The 17,881-nt window shown below is 33.9% G+C and overlaps 1 protein-coding gene across 7 annotated transcripts in view; it reads left to right on the forward strand.

The window, feature by feature from the left end:
* LOC105309820 (putative MAGE domain-containing protein MAGEA13P) overlaps nt 1-17,881 on the forward strand; it is a 105,390-nt gene that overhangs the window by 45,125 nt on the left and 42,384 nt on the right. For 6 of the 7 annotated variants that reach the window (XR_897422.2, XM_023526432.1, XM_023526433.1 and 3 more), the window contains one exon: nt 6,189-6,389. The exons of the other annotated variant lie outside the window; for it this stretch is intronic. The gene's annotated coding sequence lies outside the window, so the exon portion shown is untranslated. The remainder of the gene's footprint in view (nt 1-6,188; nt 6,390-17,881) is intronic. 7 annotated transcript variants of the gene reach the window in all.

The raw sequence follows: 17,881 nt of genomic DNA on the forward strand, positions 1-17,881 counted from the left end.
AACGAATGGAAAGGTATCCTGTGTTTATAGATTAGAATTAATTTTATTAAAGTATCCATACTACTCAAAATCATCTATAGATTTAATGCAATCCTTATCAAAATTCTACTGATATTTTTCACAGATGTAGAAAAAAACTATCCTAAAATTTGTATGGAATCCCCCAAAAACCCAAATAGCCAAGGCAATCTTGAGAAACAGGAACAAAGCTGGAGGCTTCACATTTCCTGATTATAAACTATCCTACAAAACTAAAGTAATCAAAACTGTATGGTCCTGGCATAAAAAGGGACACATAGACCAATGAAATAGAATCAAGAGCCTAGAATTAAACCCTTTCATACACAGTCAACTAATATTTTATGAGGGAATCAAGAATACTTAATGAGGAAATAATGTTCTCTTCAATTTATGTTGTTGGGAAAACTAGATAAGCACATGCAAAAGAATGAAATTGAACTCCTATCTTACACCACTCCCCAAAATTAAATCAAAATGCATTAAAGAGTTAAACGTAAGGCCTGAAATTGTAAAACTCCTAGAAGAAAACTTAGGGTAAAAGCTCCTTGCCATTAGTCTTAGGCAGTAATTTTTTTTGTTTGTTTTTAGATATGAGACCACAAGCATAAACAACAAAAGCAAAAATTTATGTTATACTACATCAAAATAAAAAGCTTCTGCACAGCAAAACAAATAACGAAATTAAAAGGAATCCTACAGAACGGGATAATACATTTGCAAACCTTATATCTCATAAGGGTTAATATCCAAAAGACATAAAGACCTCATAAAACTCAATAACAAAATTATCAAAAACAGACAAACAAAAATCCAATTAGAAAATTAATAAAGGACCTGAATAGGTACTTTCTCAAGGAAATGCAGGTATACAAAACGGTGCTTGTTATCACTAATCATCAGGAAAATGCAAATCAAAACCACAATATGATAGCATCTTACACTTGTTAGAATGACTATTATCAAAAAGCAAAAGATAACAAGTGTTGGTAAGGATGCGGAACCTTCAGACACTGTTGGTAGGATTGTAAATTGGTGCAGCCACTATGAAACCAATGTGGAAGTTCCTCAAAAAATTAAAATATAACTAACTATAATATGATCCAGAAATTCCCCTTCTGGGTATATATTCAAAGAAATGAAGTGAGGATCTCAAAGAAATATCCACACTACCATGTTTATTGCAGTGTAATTCACAATAGCCAGGTGATGAAAACAACCTAAATGTCCATCTGTGGATTAATGGATAAAGATGTGGTATATATGTACACAATGAAATACTGTTCAGCCCTGTGAGAAAGAAAATCCTGTCTTTTGTGACAACATGGACAACATTGGGGGCATTATGCTAAGTGAAGTAAGTCTGACAGAGAAAGATAAATACTGTCTGATCTCACTTATTTATGGAATCTAAAAAAGCCAAACTCATAGATGCAGTGAGTAGATTGGTAGTTACCAGGGACTGGGGGTTGGGGAAATGGGGAGATGTTGGTCAAAGGGGACAAATGTTCAGTTATATGATGAAATAAGTTTTGGGTATCTAATGTACAGCATGGTGACTGTAGTTAACAATACCCTGTTAAATATTTGAAAGTTACTTAGAATAAATCTTAAATGTTCTCACCTCAAAAAAGAAATGGTAATTATGTGAGTTGATGGAGGTATTAGGTAATGCTACAGTGGTAATCGTTACAATATTTATATGTATCAAATCAATACCTTCTGTACCTTAAACTTTCACAATGTCATGTGTCAATTATATCTCAATGAAGCTAGAATACAAGTAAAGGCAAGGAAGTGATAGTAAATAGAATGATACTTGCTGTATTTATGCAGGTAAAAGTTACATATCAAGGATATATAAAAAACTCTTTCAAATACATAAGACCCAAATAACTGAAAAAAACATGAGCAGTCTATGAACAGGCAATTCACAAAAGGAGAAATGCAGTTGATTCTATTATTTGTAGTATTTATGTTCTATAAAGTTGCTGCAAACACTGAATTAGAAAATACTGAGTCTTGCTCCAAGAGGAAGTACAGAGTTAAGTCCCTTCACGCCTCTGGTCACATTTCATCAACTCTTCCATCCATAACCTTGCTATATGTGTGTTTCTATTTAAAGACTACTTATTTGATATGTATTTCTTACAAATAATTTATGCTCTATTTCTTTATAATAAAACACTAACAAAGGGTTTAACGTTTTCCTGACTCTGGGTAATGTGACTGTAAGTTTGTTAGGACTTCAGCCTCACGATAATGCTGTGCACTATGCTTTTATTTTATCAGGTGTCATGTCATGAATCCACAAATTTAGCTAATTTTTATGTTTTCTGTAATTTCACCGCCTATTAAAGATGTTACTTTATACTTTCTGGTTCAGCCTCGTGTACAGATCAGTAAATGTTCTCTTCCTTTTTCTGGATGTAATGTATTGTCGATTCACTAACACTGAACTCACAGTAACAGCAGTATAACTCATGCTTGAGTGAAGCGTGTCTAACATACTTATGTTCTCTGTAAGGCACATCATAGTCTTCTTACACTTAAGAACAAAAGACAGCATTTCATCATTGTGCTTGGGGGCCAGTTTATACAGCAAAATCACCACTAAAAGACACAAAAATATCAAAAAAAAGTGACAGCATATAGACTGAAGAAAGGACACTTTACAGTATGAGAGCTGAAACAAGAAGGTAGAGCATCACCTTCTGCTGGGAATATGCCTGTCGGGAGACTCAAATTTTTTTGCTACTCTGCACCTGTCTGTGAATGACTGCAAAAGCACCTCGAGTACTGATTTGGGGGTTACAAATAAATGTTAGTGAGTAAGTGAATTCGCAAATACAGAATCCAGGAATAATGAATCAACTGTATCTTTAAAAAGGAACAAAGGAATGATAAGCAAAAATGAAAGATGGTGCTGTGGAGATAGGAAAGTGTTTGGATGTCTTGGGAATTGAACGCAGATAATTGCAAGTTATTCTGGCTTTTGAGTTGAGGGGAGGGATCACAAGTGTTCATTATATTCTCATACTCTATTACATTATACCACATTGTGTCATGTTGTGTTGCCATATTATATTATATTATTATATTGTTATATGTTATTTAGTTATATGTCTGGCTGAAATATGACAACATAGGACAGATAGGACTACTTAAAAACTTAAAACTTCTGAATGTCAAAAGCTAGGAGAAATATTAACATTGCACAAAATAGGAAAGGAGCAATATTTCCAGAATACTAAGAAAATTCAATAATAGTAAGAGAAAGGCAAAAAAGTAGAAAAAAATGTGAATGATTAATTCACAAAAGAAGAGATAAAGCCAGATGATAAATATAAGTATTCTACCCAATGAAAAGGGATTTTTTTGTTTTGTTTTTGCCATGTCACTCGATAAATATTTCTTGTATGAATAAACAAATGAATGAAAAGATGCTCAGTGTCACTAGCAGTCAGAATCATGCAAACTAAATAACAATTAAATACAATTATCTTCAGTCATACTATACAATTGAAAAGCGCAGTGAAAACCAGTGTAACAGGATGTGAATAATGAATGCTCTGATATGCTGGAACTTATCAATGCTGTCATCAAAAACTTTCTATTCCTATTACTCCACTGAAATTGTGGTTGCTAAGGTTAAGCAGTAATCCCCTTGTAGCCAAATCTAATGAACCCCTCTGTCTTTCTCTGCTGACACCTAACTTTCTCATCTTGACCATATGGCTTCTTAAAATAGTCTCCTCTTTTGATTTTCACATACTGCCCTTCTCTACCAGTTTTTCTTCTTCCCCATTGGCCATTTTTTTTCTCATTTTCCTTCAAGTATTCTCATTCTCTAATGGAAATGTTTGGGGTTTCTCGAGGCTTGGTTCTAGGCTTTCCTTTCTTCTCTATACTGTATTTTGAGGTCTTCTTACCTAGACTCGTATATTTAAATACAGTCGTTGTGGTAATGATCACAAATATCTGTCCTTTCCTCTAAGTCTTAAGACTAATTTTCTTCAACTACCTACTTGTTTCCATTTGAAGATTTCACAAACATCATACACTTATCTTGACTGTCGTAGCACTCTTTTCTCTCTTAAATGTATTTTCCCATAGTATTCCTTATTTAAATAAATGGGATCCAAATTGATCAAATTCTCAAGCCAGAAACTGAGTCATCTTCGAATCCTGCTTTTTCTTCTTCTTTTTTTCCTACTACCTCCTACTCATCATCCAAAAAGTCAACAAGTACCATTGCTTCAACCTCCAAAGTAAATCTTAAATCCTTTTTCTTCTCTCCATCGCTACTGCCATCATCTTATTCCAAGCTACTATCATCCATTGACTGGATTACTATAGCAATCTCCTAATAACTACTTAGATCACCGCCCACTAAACATTTTCCTCATTATAATTGGATCACATCAGCCCCCTGCTTAAAGTTCACAATGGCTTCCAAGTATAATTAGAATAAATGCCAACTCCATTCTATGTCCTATGAAGCCTTTCATACGCTGTCCTTGGTCTACTTCAGCCTCACTCGATACCACTGTTCCCCATATTTACTAAGTTCCAGCTGTGCTAGTGTTCTTTCAGTTTCTTTGCAAAGCACTTTAAGCACTTTCTCATGAGTCTTTGCATAGTTTTCTCCCTTGCCCTGAACTGCTTTTCCCCAACTTTGTATGATCTTATCTCAAATATCTCCTATTCAGAGAGGCTTTTCCTGATCATTCTGCCTACCTCTGTTATTCACCCTATTAGGTCCATTGTTATTGCCTTTAAAGCATAATTTGTACTTCTCATACATTTCTAATTTGTTTACTGTCTTTTTCCCAACTATAATGAAAATACTGAGTGAAACACTGAATGAAAGAAGAGCATAATACTGAATGAAAAAAAAGAGTCTATTTCATTCCTTACCCTTTCCCTAGGGTCTAGTTCAGTGCCTGGAAATTAGTAGGCAATCAATAATTATTTTACTGACTTTATAAATATTTTTTTTAGAAAGTAAACAACCAAACACGCATAAATGTATCTTACTCTAATAAAATTACTACCAGACCAATGCAAAGTGTCCTTATTTGTAGAATAATAGACATGGTTTTCCCATGACAACTGTATACTTGAGTGCTTATTGATTAGAGTAATAAAGTGAAATCCTCCCTAAGATGATGAAATTTAGGAATGCATTACCTGAGATACACACACATGGGCAATATACACATATATACATGTGTACACACACACACACACACACACACACACACACACAGTAGCTAACCTTAAGTATCAAGAATGTGGGTGATTTTTTGTATTATTTTACTCTTCTGTATGTTATAAATATTCATATATAATAATAATTACTCCCATGCAAAAGTTTCTATGTGTCAGATATTGTGCAGAGTGTTTCATGTGCATTATCTTATTTAATCTTCCCCTAAACTCATAAGGTAGGTAATATTATTTTTGTTATTTTATACATCGGTGAAACTGAGGTACAGGGTGGTTAATTGTCTAATAGTCACACAACTATTATGTGCCAGAGATGGGGCTGATCCAACTTCAAAATTCATGTTCTCAAACTCTATACTATACTTTCTTTCTAAAGAACACACATTTTTTAAGAAAAACTACAACTAATAAACCTATTACAATGCTCACATTTTATACATTGCTGGGATCTCACATTTCCAGATGTTTATCAAAAAATCTAATTTTGATTGACTTCCCTAAAGAGATGAAATCTTTGATATCTTATAAACAATATAGAAAAGGTCTGTTTGTGTCCAGTGATTGTCTCTATGACAGAGGAGAGGACACTTGAACTCTAGATGGATCTGGGAGAAATAGTCTAAAGTAGACCACAAAAAGTAAGAGATTTCTTTTATGTCTTTTATTTTATCTTTACATTCATGTGCATTTTTATTCCACAAAAAGCTATACCTTTCTAAATATAAATATATTTTAAATTACCTATGAAATTGCTTTAAAATATCTCTCCCTGAAATGTTCAAGTAAACTGATTCAAAGAATTGACATCATGTCTATCCTGTGGCTTTGCAATCTATGTGCCACATGACACAAGTTTGAAAAAAAAAAGAGTAGTTGAAAGGATTTCTAAATTTTCCATCCCTTTATGGTTTTTAAGTATGATGATTATCTACTTTCAGGGTAACCTGCTCAGAGAAGGGGCAGAGGTGGTGACAGCAAATCCTTGGGCTCAATAAGAAGGCAGTGGCAATAGCAACAGAGGAGGATGACCCCTACCCAGGCCAGGCTGAGTCTGGAACTCTTGGAGTATCTGGAGTACACCCCTGGCCTGCTCCCTGAACAGCCACAACTCTTTTCTATGGCCTGAGCTTTTATGACAGGTAAATAAATGAAATAGATTTTTAAATATCGCTTCTGTATATTCCATGGTAAGACTAATTATCCACTTCTTTTGTAATATGTGACCCTATAAAATTTTCCTAAATTTTAGAATAAGGAAAATGTTTGTCTTTGGGGGGAAAAAAAATTTAATCAATGAGAATTCTATGGTACTCTATGATGTGGTCTTTTTTCTGTTTTGTTTTCAGCCTTTGTTGTTGAAGTTGTTACTTTTCCTCTTGGGAAGTAAGATTAAAATTTTAACTGTGATAATATTACATCTGCAGATCAGTTTTCTCATTTTTCCCAGATAATTATCTCTCCCCTTTTTCTATATAATCTCTAAACTCTCATTTGATGTTTATCCTAAGTCATCTCTTCTCTGTGTGTATTTTGAAAATTGAATCTCTCTCCTCCGATTCTCTTTGGAAATGGGCAGAGACATAACAAACCCTTAAGAGCTATTTAAAAACCTGAATGCATACCGCATTGTTCTATAAATCACTGTTGAACTCTGGGACCTTAGAGAGATTAAACACCTAGTTCATGATCACTTTCCTTTTGGAAATCCTCACTTCAATTTAAGCTAATTTTGTCTTTGATGTTTTCCTGTGTGAATGAAAAGGAAGTGTTTCCATTCTGAGAAGTTCACTGTATCTGGAATCATTAAATACTACAAGCTTCATAATCAAGAAGGATTTTTTAATTCTCATCTTTCTGGGCATGTATAGGTTGGCTTTATGAGTTGTCCTTGAAGAACTCACAAACTAGAACCTATTTGCCTATGTGCCTAATTTTAAATCAGACACAATATAAAAACAAAGAAGTTTTTCATTAACTGAAGACTTTCAAGATATACTATAGTTTTTCCAGGTTTTCTGTTCCTGAAGGGGTGATCGTGTAAAACAATTTAAGAGAATGGATGAGTGTTTGGTGACTAGCAGTTCTATTTTTCTCTCTGCATGGTATAGGAAAGGGGAGCAAAGATGCTGCAACTTAACAAATTTCTTGGCACCTGACAATAAAAAAACTCCATATCAACATGTCAATAGGCAGAATAAACTTTTCTGTTACATCGAACCCACTAAGAGATTAGTTTCATTCTGACAAATAATCAGGAACAAGACAAGGATGTCCACTTTCACTGCAGCAATCAAACAAGAAATAAAAGCCATCCAAATGGGAAAGGAGGAAGTAAAACTGCTATTATTTGCAGATGACATGATACTATATGTAGAGGACCCTAAAGATTCTACCAAAAACCTATTAGAACTGATCAACAAATTCAGTAAAGTAACAGAATACAAAATTCATATTCAGAAGTTGGTTGCATTTCCATACAACAATAATGAACTATCAGAAAGAGAAATTAAGAAAAAATCCTAGTTACAATAGCATCAAAAATAAATAAATAAATAAATAAATAAATAAATAAAATATCTAGTAATAAAATTAACCGAGGGAAAGGAACTATACTTTGAAAATTATAAGATATTAAAGAAACTGAAGAAGATACAAATAAATAGAAGCACACACAGTGTTCATGGATGTGAAGATTTAACATCTTTAAAATGTCCATACTACCCAAAGCAATCTATAGATTCAATGCAATGCCTATCAAAATACCAATGGCATTTTTCACAGAAGTAGAATAATCCTAAAATTTATGTGGAATCTTAAAGATGTCAAATAGCCACAGCAATCTTAAGAAAGAAGAACAAAGTCAGAGGTATCATACTGCCTGATGTCAAACTATACTACAAGGCTATAGTAATCAAAACAGCATGGTGTTGGCATAAAAACAGGTACATAGATCAGTGGAACAGGATAGAGAGCTCAGAAAGAAACCCATTCCTATATGGTCATTTAATCTATGAAAAAGGAAGCAAGAAAATACAATGGGATAAAAACAGTCTATTCAATAAATGGTGTTGGGAAAACTGGATAGATAATATGCAGCAAAATGAAACCGGATCACCTTTTTATACCATATACAAGAATAAACTCAAAATAGATTAAAAACTTAAATGTAAAACCTGAAACCATAAAACTCCTAGAACAAAACATAGGCAGTAAACTCTCTGACATTGCTCTTTGTAATATTTTTTTTTTCTGATATACTCCTCAGGCAAGGTAAACAAAAAAATAATAAACAAATGGGACTACATCGAACTCAAAAGGGTTTGCACAGCAAAGGAAACCATCAACAAAATGAAAAGACAGCCTACTGAATGAGAGAAGATATTCACCAATGATACATCTGATAAGGGGTTAATATCTAAAATTTATGAAGAATTCATACAACTCAACACCAAAATAACAAACAATCCTATTTAAAAAATGGGCAGAGGACCTTAATAGACATTTCTCCAAAGAAGACATACAGATAGCCAATAGATATATGAAAAGATGTCCGATGTCAGTAATCAAAGAAATATAAATTAAAACCACAATGAGATATCACCTCACACCTCTCAGAATGGCTATCATCAACAAATCAACAAACAAGTATTGGCAAGAATGTGGAGAAAACAGAATCCTAGTACACTGTTGGTGGGATTGCAAATTGGTGCAGCTGCTATGGAAAATAGTACGGAGGTTTCTCAAAAAAAAAAAAAATAGAACTTATGACCCGGCAATTCTACTACTGGATATTTATCCAAAGAAATTCAAAACACTAATTTAAAAAGATACATGCATCCTTATGTTCACTGCAGTGCTATTTACAATAGTAAGATATGAAAGCAACTTAAGTGTCCATCGATAGATGATTAGATAAAGAGGTAGTACATATATACCATGGAATATTACTCAGCCATAAAAAAGAATGAAATCTTAACATTTGTGACGATATGGACGGACCTAGAGGGTATTATGCTAAGTGAAATAAGTCAGACTGAGAATTACCATATGATCTCACTTATATGTGGAATCTAAACAAAATAAACAAATAAAACAGAAACGTACTCATAGATATGGAAAACAAACTGATAGTTGCCATACGGAGGGAGGTTGAGGGGCTGGATAAAAATGCTGAAGGGATTAAGAAGTACAAATTGGTTGTTACAAAATAATCAGAGGGATGTAGAGTACAGCATTAGGGAGTATAGTCATTAATATTGTAACAATATGTATAGTGTCAGGTGGGTACTAGACTAATCAGAGGATAACTGTAAATTATATAGACCTCTAACCACTGTGTTGTACATCTGAAACTAATATAAAATAATATTGAATGTCGATTGTAATTGAAAAACAAAAATAATTTTAAAAAATAAAAATAAATTTTCTACCTTTGACTCCATAAAAAAAAAAGGCAAAGAAAAAAGAGGAAAAAAAATAAAAGAAATTTTCAGAGGAACCACAAAATCAAGTTTGCTGTTTTAGGATGATTATTCTAGCATCATTGGAAAGGATAATATAGAGATGAGAATAAATTCCAAGGGTCCACATTCAGATTCAACAAGTATTTAGCATATATGACAATACTTTCCTATACCTATCTAACCTTTACAATATGTCCTCAACCTATTTTCTCTTTTTTCCTTCCCTATACTGGATGCCAAACTATATTTTGGTGAAATCACTAATTCTTATATCCTATTTTGTCATTCAAGGTCTTTCTTAATTGCTTCTCAACCAAATTCATCACTTGCTTTTTAGCCCACCTGCCAAAAATCCACATTGTATCCATTCAGTGAACATACCATGTCTTGCCATGTCTCTTTGTTTCTGTTTATACTATTGTTGTTTTTAAATGTACCTAGGATTTGTTTTAATTAAGTATAAGACACATAGACATGGAAGTGAATGTTATGAATGAAGAAGCTTTTACTCACAGTCCCCTAGAAACATGTAGGGCCAAGGGGAAGCATCGGGGTCAATCAGGGAGCAGGGGAATGGGGAAAACATAGGCAAGAACCCTTATTGTTGGTTTCGTGGAAAGGCAAGACAATACAGGGTAAGGAAGTTTAGGATTGGCTAGTCTGAATAATTTCAGTAGGCTCTGGGGTTAGAGGCTGTCTGTAGTTGTCTGGTACCTGGCCCTGAGTGATTACAGCAGAGAGTGACCTAAAGTGTAAGAACCAATAAAGGAGGTAGTTGGGGAGTATAGACTTGAGATTGGTTGGTTTGCACATAAAAGGCATGCTCATGGGTGAGATGTTTGCTATCTGCAGGAATTAGCTAACCCTATGAGGGGCAGTCCCTTTCCAGTGATCAGCCAGGCCCCAGATACCAGAGCACCAAGAATACAAAAAATATGGAAATATAATTAATACAATTTCCTCAGCTACTCTTACTATTAATTCATGATTTGAGGTCCAATTCAAATGTGGCTGTTTCTGTCAAGTCCTTCCCAATCACCACAGTGAAAATTAATTATGGTCCTCTCTTCACTGCCAAAGTCTTTTGTTTAAAATTCTCTTTAAGTACATACAAGAGTTCTAATCTAATAATTAAGGTCTGTATAGGTTGCTATCCCCCATATATATATATTTTTTTAAAAAAAAATACACAGAAAAGATATATTTGGTAATAAGTATTTCTAGAGAGAACCATACAGGATAACATGATAGCGTCAAGTCCATGAACAGTATTACTCAAGTAACCTCAAATCAAAGAATTATTATTGGTAGTTTCTTATCAAGAAAACAGGATACTGAGTTTATACATAGAGGAAGAATCCAAGTTTCTTTATATCTGTAAGTATAAATGCAAAAATATAAGCAAATAATGATATAGTTAACAAAATGTCTAATTGAAAATACAATGCCTACTTAGAAGTAAAAAAAATTAAATAAATATTTTCAGCAACTGTGACATCCAGCTACTGGCTTTACTGTTCTGTTTGCTTTTTAATTACTGAATTGAGTAATTTTGACATTATATAGACACAGCCTTACCTGTTGACGATACTACGCTCGAGATGTGATCAACTCTTAAAGCAATGAATTGAACATACTTAGAAAGTATGACTTAAAGAACCCTAGATGTATTTAGTAGCTGCGATTCTAGTCAGGGATTTCAGCTATTTGTATACTATTGAATAATGAATATTCCTTCATCATGTGGAAAAGCTGTCCTCTTTGATAACATGGCTTTAGAATGGATGCACATAGAACAGTGCTCACCAGTGTGACACACGAGGAAGACATCTCACTTCCCAGAATTTGACCAGTGCTTTCTAATGAACCAATATATGGCACTAAAATAATAGTAGTAGCAATAATGATAATAATAGTAATGATAATGATAATATCCCAAATACATCAATTTGGTTATTGGTAAGGATAGAAAGTTTCTATAAATACTGAAGATTTATTAGATATTAAGTTGAACTCTATGTCTTACTCCTTGTTATATTTGATCTGCAGATTATTGCTAGTAATTTACATTTATAATGCAGTTCTTTTTTACTTTTAGAATCCTTTTCACCATGTATTATTTTCCTTTTCAGTTGGCTACACATAACAGTTTAGGATTTATGCCAATTAACCATGGTCCATATGGATGTCTTGATGAGCCTTGTTTGCGAGCAAGTAGGGATCATGCATGATATACCTCCTGTGTCACTGCAAGACATTTAATGCTAAATATGATCTGCCATTATGGCAATGGTTTCTTCTTGGTCAGGAGATAGTTAGCTGGATTCTTTATTCTTTCTTAATTCAAGATGGTACAGAGGTGGCTATTGTCAAGGGGTAGACTTAGCATGAAAACATGTGTTAGAGGAAGCAAGAATCTATATATGAGTTTTATTTTCATTAGGATTGAAAACACAAGTGATTCTTGGCCTAAAGGTGAATCACAGATGGACAGAGCTCAGATGGCACATGAGGATACAGAAGTGAGTGAGAGTCCCTAGTGAGAATTCAAAGTGCGTCTTGGCAAAAAATGAAGTTGTCCCCTATATAGTGGGGTCATTACACACAACCCTTGCCCATTCCTCCATCTGGTTTCTATGTCAAATAGCATTAATTTAGTTTTTAGTGGTCTGATTCTCAACCAGTTCAAACACAGCAAATATCCCAGACATATACTAAGATACCCATGTATATAGTTCCATTTGTATGTCATTAAGAGTGAGGAAGGGGTAATGCTCACATCATTAAAAGAATAAATATGTTACAAAGTCAAATTACTATAGTAATAGTTTTCAAAGTACCAGTGTGTAAAAAGAAATTTCATTCTTTAGAAACCTTTTCCATTATCCTTGTTATTTTGTCTTGTACACTGAACTACTGTCATCAAAAGAATTACCGGCTTTAGCGAAAAATGCCAGAAATTAAAAAGTGATTCAATGTTTGCAAAAATGCCACCTTATGATCCACTATCTAAAGGGAGAGTGATTTACTATCCTCAAAGAGAAAAAGCACCCAGAACTTAATAGTGACCATACTTTCTGTTCTCCAGATTGACAGTTGATGTGTAGACATTCTAACCAAGTAATAATATCAAGGTCATGTTACCATGTTACCACTCTTAGATCATTGCAAAATAGAAGGTGATTAACTCAAAGTAGTGTACCTTATTGAATTGTCTTCAGTCTCTGGTTATCTTTGTGCTTCATTGCTGGATCAATTTAAAATGAGGCACAAATCGACAGGGAGTCTCCTTGAACATAAGTTTCTCCCAAAGAAATAAGTAGCTACTTTAAAGTTAGTTTTATCAGCCTGGTTGACCTGAAGGGGAAAATGAGCCCAACAAGATTTTGTATGTCTTATTAGTCATTTTGAAATTCTGAAGATAGTCTAATAATTGCAAACTATTATTAAGATATCAATTAATTGACTATAGAAAGTTGTTCTTTGATAGCATCTCAGTGACCTAAGTAAATTATCCCCACCTCCCAAAAAACTATAGCAGTTGCACATAGAGACTAACTATATACTGCAAAAAAATGCCTGATAGAATGCATGACTTTACAATATGCTGTGAGTATATATGAGCTGACAGTCTTTAGCATTTGTTGAGTTCCTATTGTATGTAAAGTGTCATGCTAGTTACTATGGGGAGATACATGAAGTAGATGGACCGAGAGGTTATTGTGCTGAGTGAAATTAGTCAGACAGAGAAAGATAAATATCATATGACTTCACGTATATGTGGAATCTAAGGAACGAAAAGAACAAACTAATCAAAAACAGACTCACACATATAGTGGACAATTTGGTGACTGTCAGAGGGGAGGCGGTAGGAGGGCTGGAAGAAGGGGATAAAAGGTTAAAGAAATACAAATTAGTAGTTGATAGTTGGTCACGGGGATGGGGAGCACGGCAGAGGGAATGCAGTCAGCATTAATATGATGGCTAAGTGGAGGGCCAGGGGAGGGAGGGAGCAATTGGGAGAATCATTTTATGAACAGATCGATGTCTAACCAATGCACTGTATACTTGAAACTAATTCAAATAAATAAATTTATTTTTTAAAAAATGAACTAGAAAATGTACTTCCTCGTCTTGGTACTTTCAGTCTCATTGAGTTTTATAAGAACATATATTCGTGGGGAAACTACACTTTGGAATTAGTATGCAGCAAAATATTAATAAACACAATAGAAATGTTCCACAATAAGAAGGAAAATGAGGAGACTTAATAAAAGTAAAGAATGATCAGGATTGACTCTGTTTATTGACAATTTTTTGTTAACTATATAGGAACAAAACCTTAAGTGGGGTATAGTCCCATCAATACTTTTGAGTTAATGGAAAGGAACAGCAGAAAGCTATGCTGGCAGTCCTTCAAATGAGAATATGCTCACTGATGACATGGTCCACCTCATATCTAATGTGAACAGATTGTGGAAGGTCAGAGGAATAAAAGGGATGATGGCAAATAACACAGGGTTGAACTAGCTAGAGACTTTAATTAAAGCAACTCCACTTGGCTTTCCATTTTATTTTTAAAGGATAAGAAGCTGCCTAAAAGGAAAGAAAGAAAAATTGTTTCTATGATATGGGTTCCTTTAAAAATAACAACTTTACCAAGAATGCAATCTAACATTAGCCTAATAGCATAGAATTTTGTGATACAACAGTATATCCTTAACAGCAGTTTTATTGAGAAACATGCTGATTTTGTGCTAACCAAATACAAATAATCGCAAGTATAATGTTCTCCCAGAGTTGGTACTGTGTTAAATAAATGCACCTGGTCAGTCATTTTTCCTTGTTAGCACCATATTCCTGAATGTAAACAATTGAAAACGGATGTAATTACAAACTATTCAAATAGACTAGCTCTACAGAACTATTTTTAAGTATCACATTTCAATCAATAGTGCAGAAAGGAACTGTGGTAGAAATACTTTCTATTCTGACTATTTGCATATTTGTGTCAGTTGTTCAACTCAAACCAATAGATTACAGTTATCTATGAAAACCATATGGTGCCCAAATAAAGCATACAAGACCAGTTTAACAAAGTGTATCATTTGCATAGGTAGAGAGGAACACTGACTCAGAATATATTATTCAAGAAGTATATTACCTAATAGAAGGTACTATTTTTATATTTTAAATCTATATGGATTGAAGCAACTGATTACTCTTCAAATATTTGTCAATGTTATACTAACTTGGGGCAAAGAGCATAGAAAATGAGTATTGTAAAAAGCAGAATTCAGACAACTGTTTAAATAAGCTTGTGAAAATTGTGTTTTTTGTAGATAAATCAATGATAGAATGACCTAACATTCTATTGGAATTTCTAATTTAAACTTTTCTAGTAGGACTGTTCTTAATCAATATTTAAGTACATAATAATCACTAATTTGTTTAATTATGGTCATGACATTTTACTTCTTAAAAGAGTTTGACCTAAAATAAACATATAAAATATCTTACAACTTTCTTTACTTTGGGGGACTGCTTTAAAACACACACACACACACACACACACACACACACACACACACACAACTACTACATTTAGGTCATCTACGTTATACAACCTACATTCAGGCAGATGGAGAAATAATGGCCACCAAAAGTGTCTATGTTCTAATCTTTAAAATTTGTGAATATGTTAATTTACACAGTAAAAAGGACTTTGCAGATGTGATTAAGATTAAAGATTTTGAGGTGAGGAGATGAGCCTGTATTATCTAGGTGAGCCCGATGTAATCACAAGGGTACTTTTAAGAGGGAGAATGGAGGCTCAGAGTCCAGAGGAGGAGACAAGATGATGGAAACAGAGGGGTGTGTCTGTGTGTGTCGTGGGGGGAGAGAGGTAGGAAGAGAAAAAAAAGAGGGAATGGAAGAGGGATAGAAAGAGAGAGAGGGAGGGATTTGAAGACACTATGTATGCTACCGGCTTTGAATAAGAGGAAAGGGCCATGAGTCAAGGAATATGGGTGGCCTCTGGTGGCTGGAAAGGGCGAGGAAATGGATTCTTCCCTAGAACCGCCAAAAGGAACCCAGCTTTGATTCATTTTAAACTTCTGACCTCCTTAACTGTAAGCTAATAAATCTGTGTCGTTTTAAGCAAGTAAATTTGTATTAATAGGAATTTTCAGCTAGTAAGTTTGTATCGATAAGAATTAATACAGAGTCCCTACAGATGACAGTTCTATACTACCACTTAAAATTTTTCCTGTCTCTTTAAATTGTTCTCTTTTAATAGACATATCATCAGGGAGTGACTTGGTCACTTACACAGCACTTTTACCTTGGGGTATCCAACACATCTATATGTCCTCTGGTCCTACTAAGATAGTCACTGAATTTTTTCAAATAACTTTTCTTTGTAATGTATGGAACGATATACTGGACACAAAAGTATCACATAGCTGTTATCGTTTTTGATCATTTCAGAGTTTTGTTTTGCTTTTTGTCATATTCTATGATAGCTCATTGTACATATACCTGGTTCAAGTTATGTTTATTAAAATACATGTGTATCATCAGATTTGTAGACTTGAATGTGATCTAGCTTTGAGCACAGTTATATATGGAGTTGTTACATTAACCCTTTAAAATATGGTTCCTCAGTAACCAATGATAATGTTGAACCAGTATTCCCCATCTCCCACAGTGTGAAGCACATAGCACAACTCAGTAAATATTGGTTATAAATAATCAATGAAGTAAGTAATCTTGGAAACACAAAGTGAAGAATTTTAAAACCAAGGCATAGCCTCTTCACAGTCATCTGGTGACCAAAATATCTGTAAAATTCAAATACATAAAAAATTCAACACACACCATTTTTATCTTTAATTATTACAGTGTATTAATTTATAAAAATTTCTTCCATGTTTCCCAATTCATATAAGCTTTAATTTTTTGATGTATTATTTATATAAATAATGCTCACTACCATTCTTGCTGGTTTAGATTTGGGGATTGAGTTCTTATCTTTTTAAGATTCATTAGAGTGTAAGGTATTCCAATATTATTATTGGATGCCTGGTACCTCACAAAGAATTAAGTCAGTGAAGCCCCGTATCACTGAAAGGAGTGAGGCAATGGCTGGATATCAATATGCCAAACCCTTTGAAAAAGGGAGTTCTGAATTAAAAAGGAGATTAAATTAGAAATGGCCTCTAAGGCCCCTTATGCCTTGAAGAATATATGATTCTACTATAAGGATGGCCATCCACACGAATCATGGCATTGTCAGCTTAAATCGTTCAACTTTTTTCACTAGTCACCATGGATGAACTATTTCTGTACCATCTTATCATTATATTAATGTAGACCTGACCTTACAGGATTAACATCTTCATCATTAATATTTTCAAGTCAGAAGGGATCCCCTTCAATTTGCTCTTTAATTTTTCTAAGACACTTTCGGAATTATGAAATTACACCAGGTGCCAGCAACAGAATGTTTTCCTAGGCAGAATGAAGAAAAAGTGAGATCATTGTCTTATAGTGGGAACTCAAATTCAGCTTTCCAGAATGCTACAGGGTATATAAATTGGGCTGTCATTCCCCTCTGGCCTCTATTCTTGCCCACAAGTACATTCCTCAGAGAGCATGTCATTTCACAGAAAATACATCATTCTATAATCACTGAATCAGAGAAAGCTAATGGACATTATCTTGGGTCAAAACAATACAGCATTTCTCTTTTTCTCTTTTGCAATTCAAGTTCTCAGTATAAAAATTCTTTGCAAAGAGGGTGTCATCTGAATTCAAGAAAAAGATGAGATTGCACCAAGTATTCTTATTTGCGATCAGATCTAGGGGGTGGTTTAAGAAGAAGCTATGACCGAAGATTGTCTTGTGTCTAAACTCAAAACAGTGTCTATATATCTTGGAATTTTACAATCTTTCATAATTTATTTTTCATCAGTACATAACTGTCAAAAACGTTTGAATCAATCAACATACCAAAACCCTAAGTATTTTTCAACTAATTACATTAATATAGCAACAACCTAGCTGTTAAAATCCTGTAATTTCCCTCCAAAGTTTTTCAGGCTTCTGCCTCATAAAAGGTTAGACTTCTCATTGGAAATCAAGTCAAATTAAACTGAAAAAAAAAA

This window comes from Pteropus vampyrus, unplaced genomic scaffold (genome assembly GCF_000151845.1).
Source record: "Pteropus vampyrus isolate Shadow unplaced genomic scaffold, Pvam_2.0 Scaffold869, whole genome shotgun sequence".
NCBI classification, from domain to species: domain Eukaryota; kingdom Metazoa; phylum Chordata; class Mammalia; order Chiroptera; family Pteropodidae; genus Pteropus; species Pteropus vampyrus.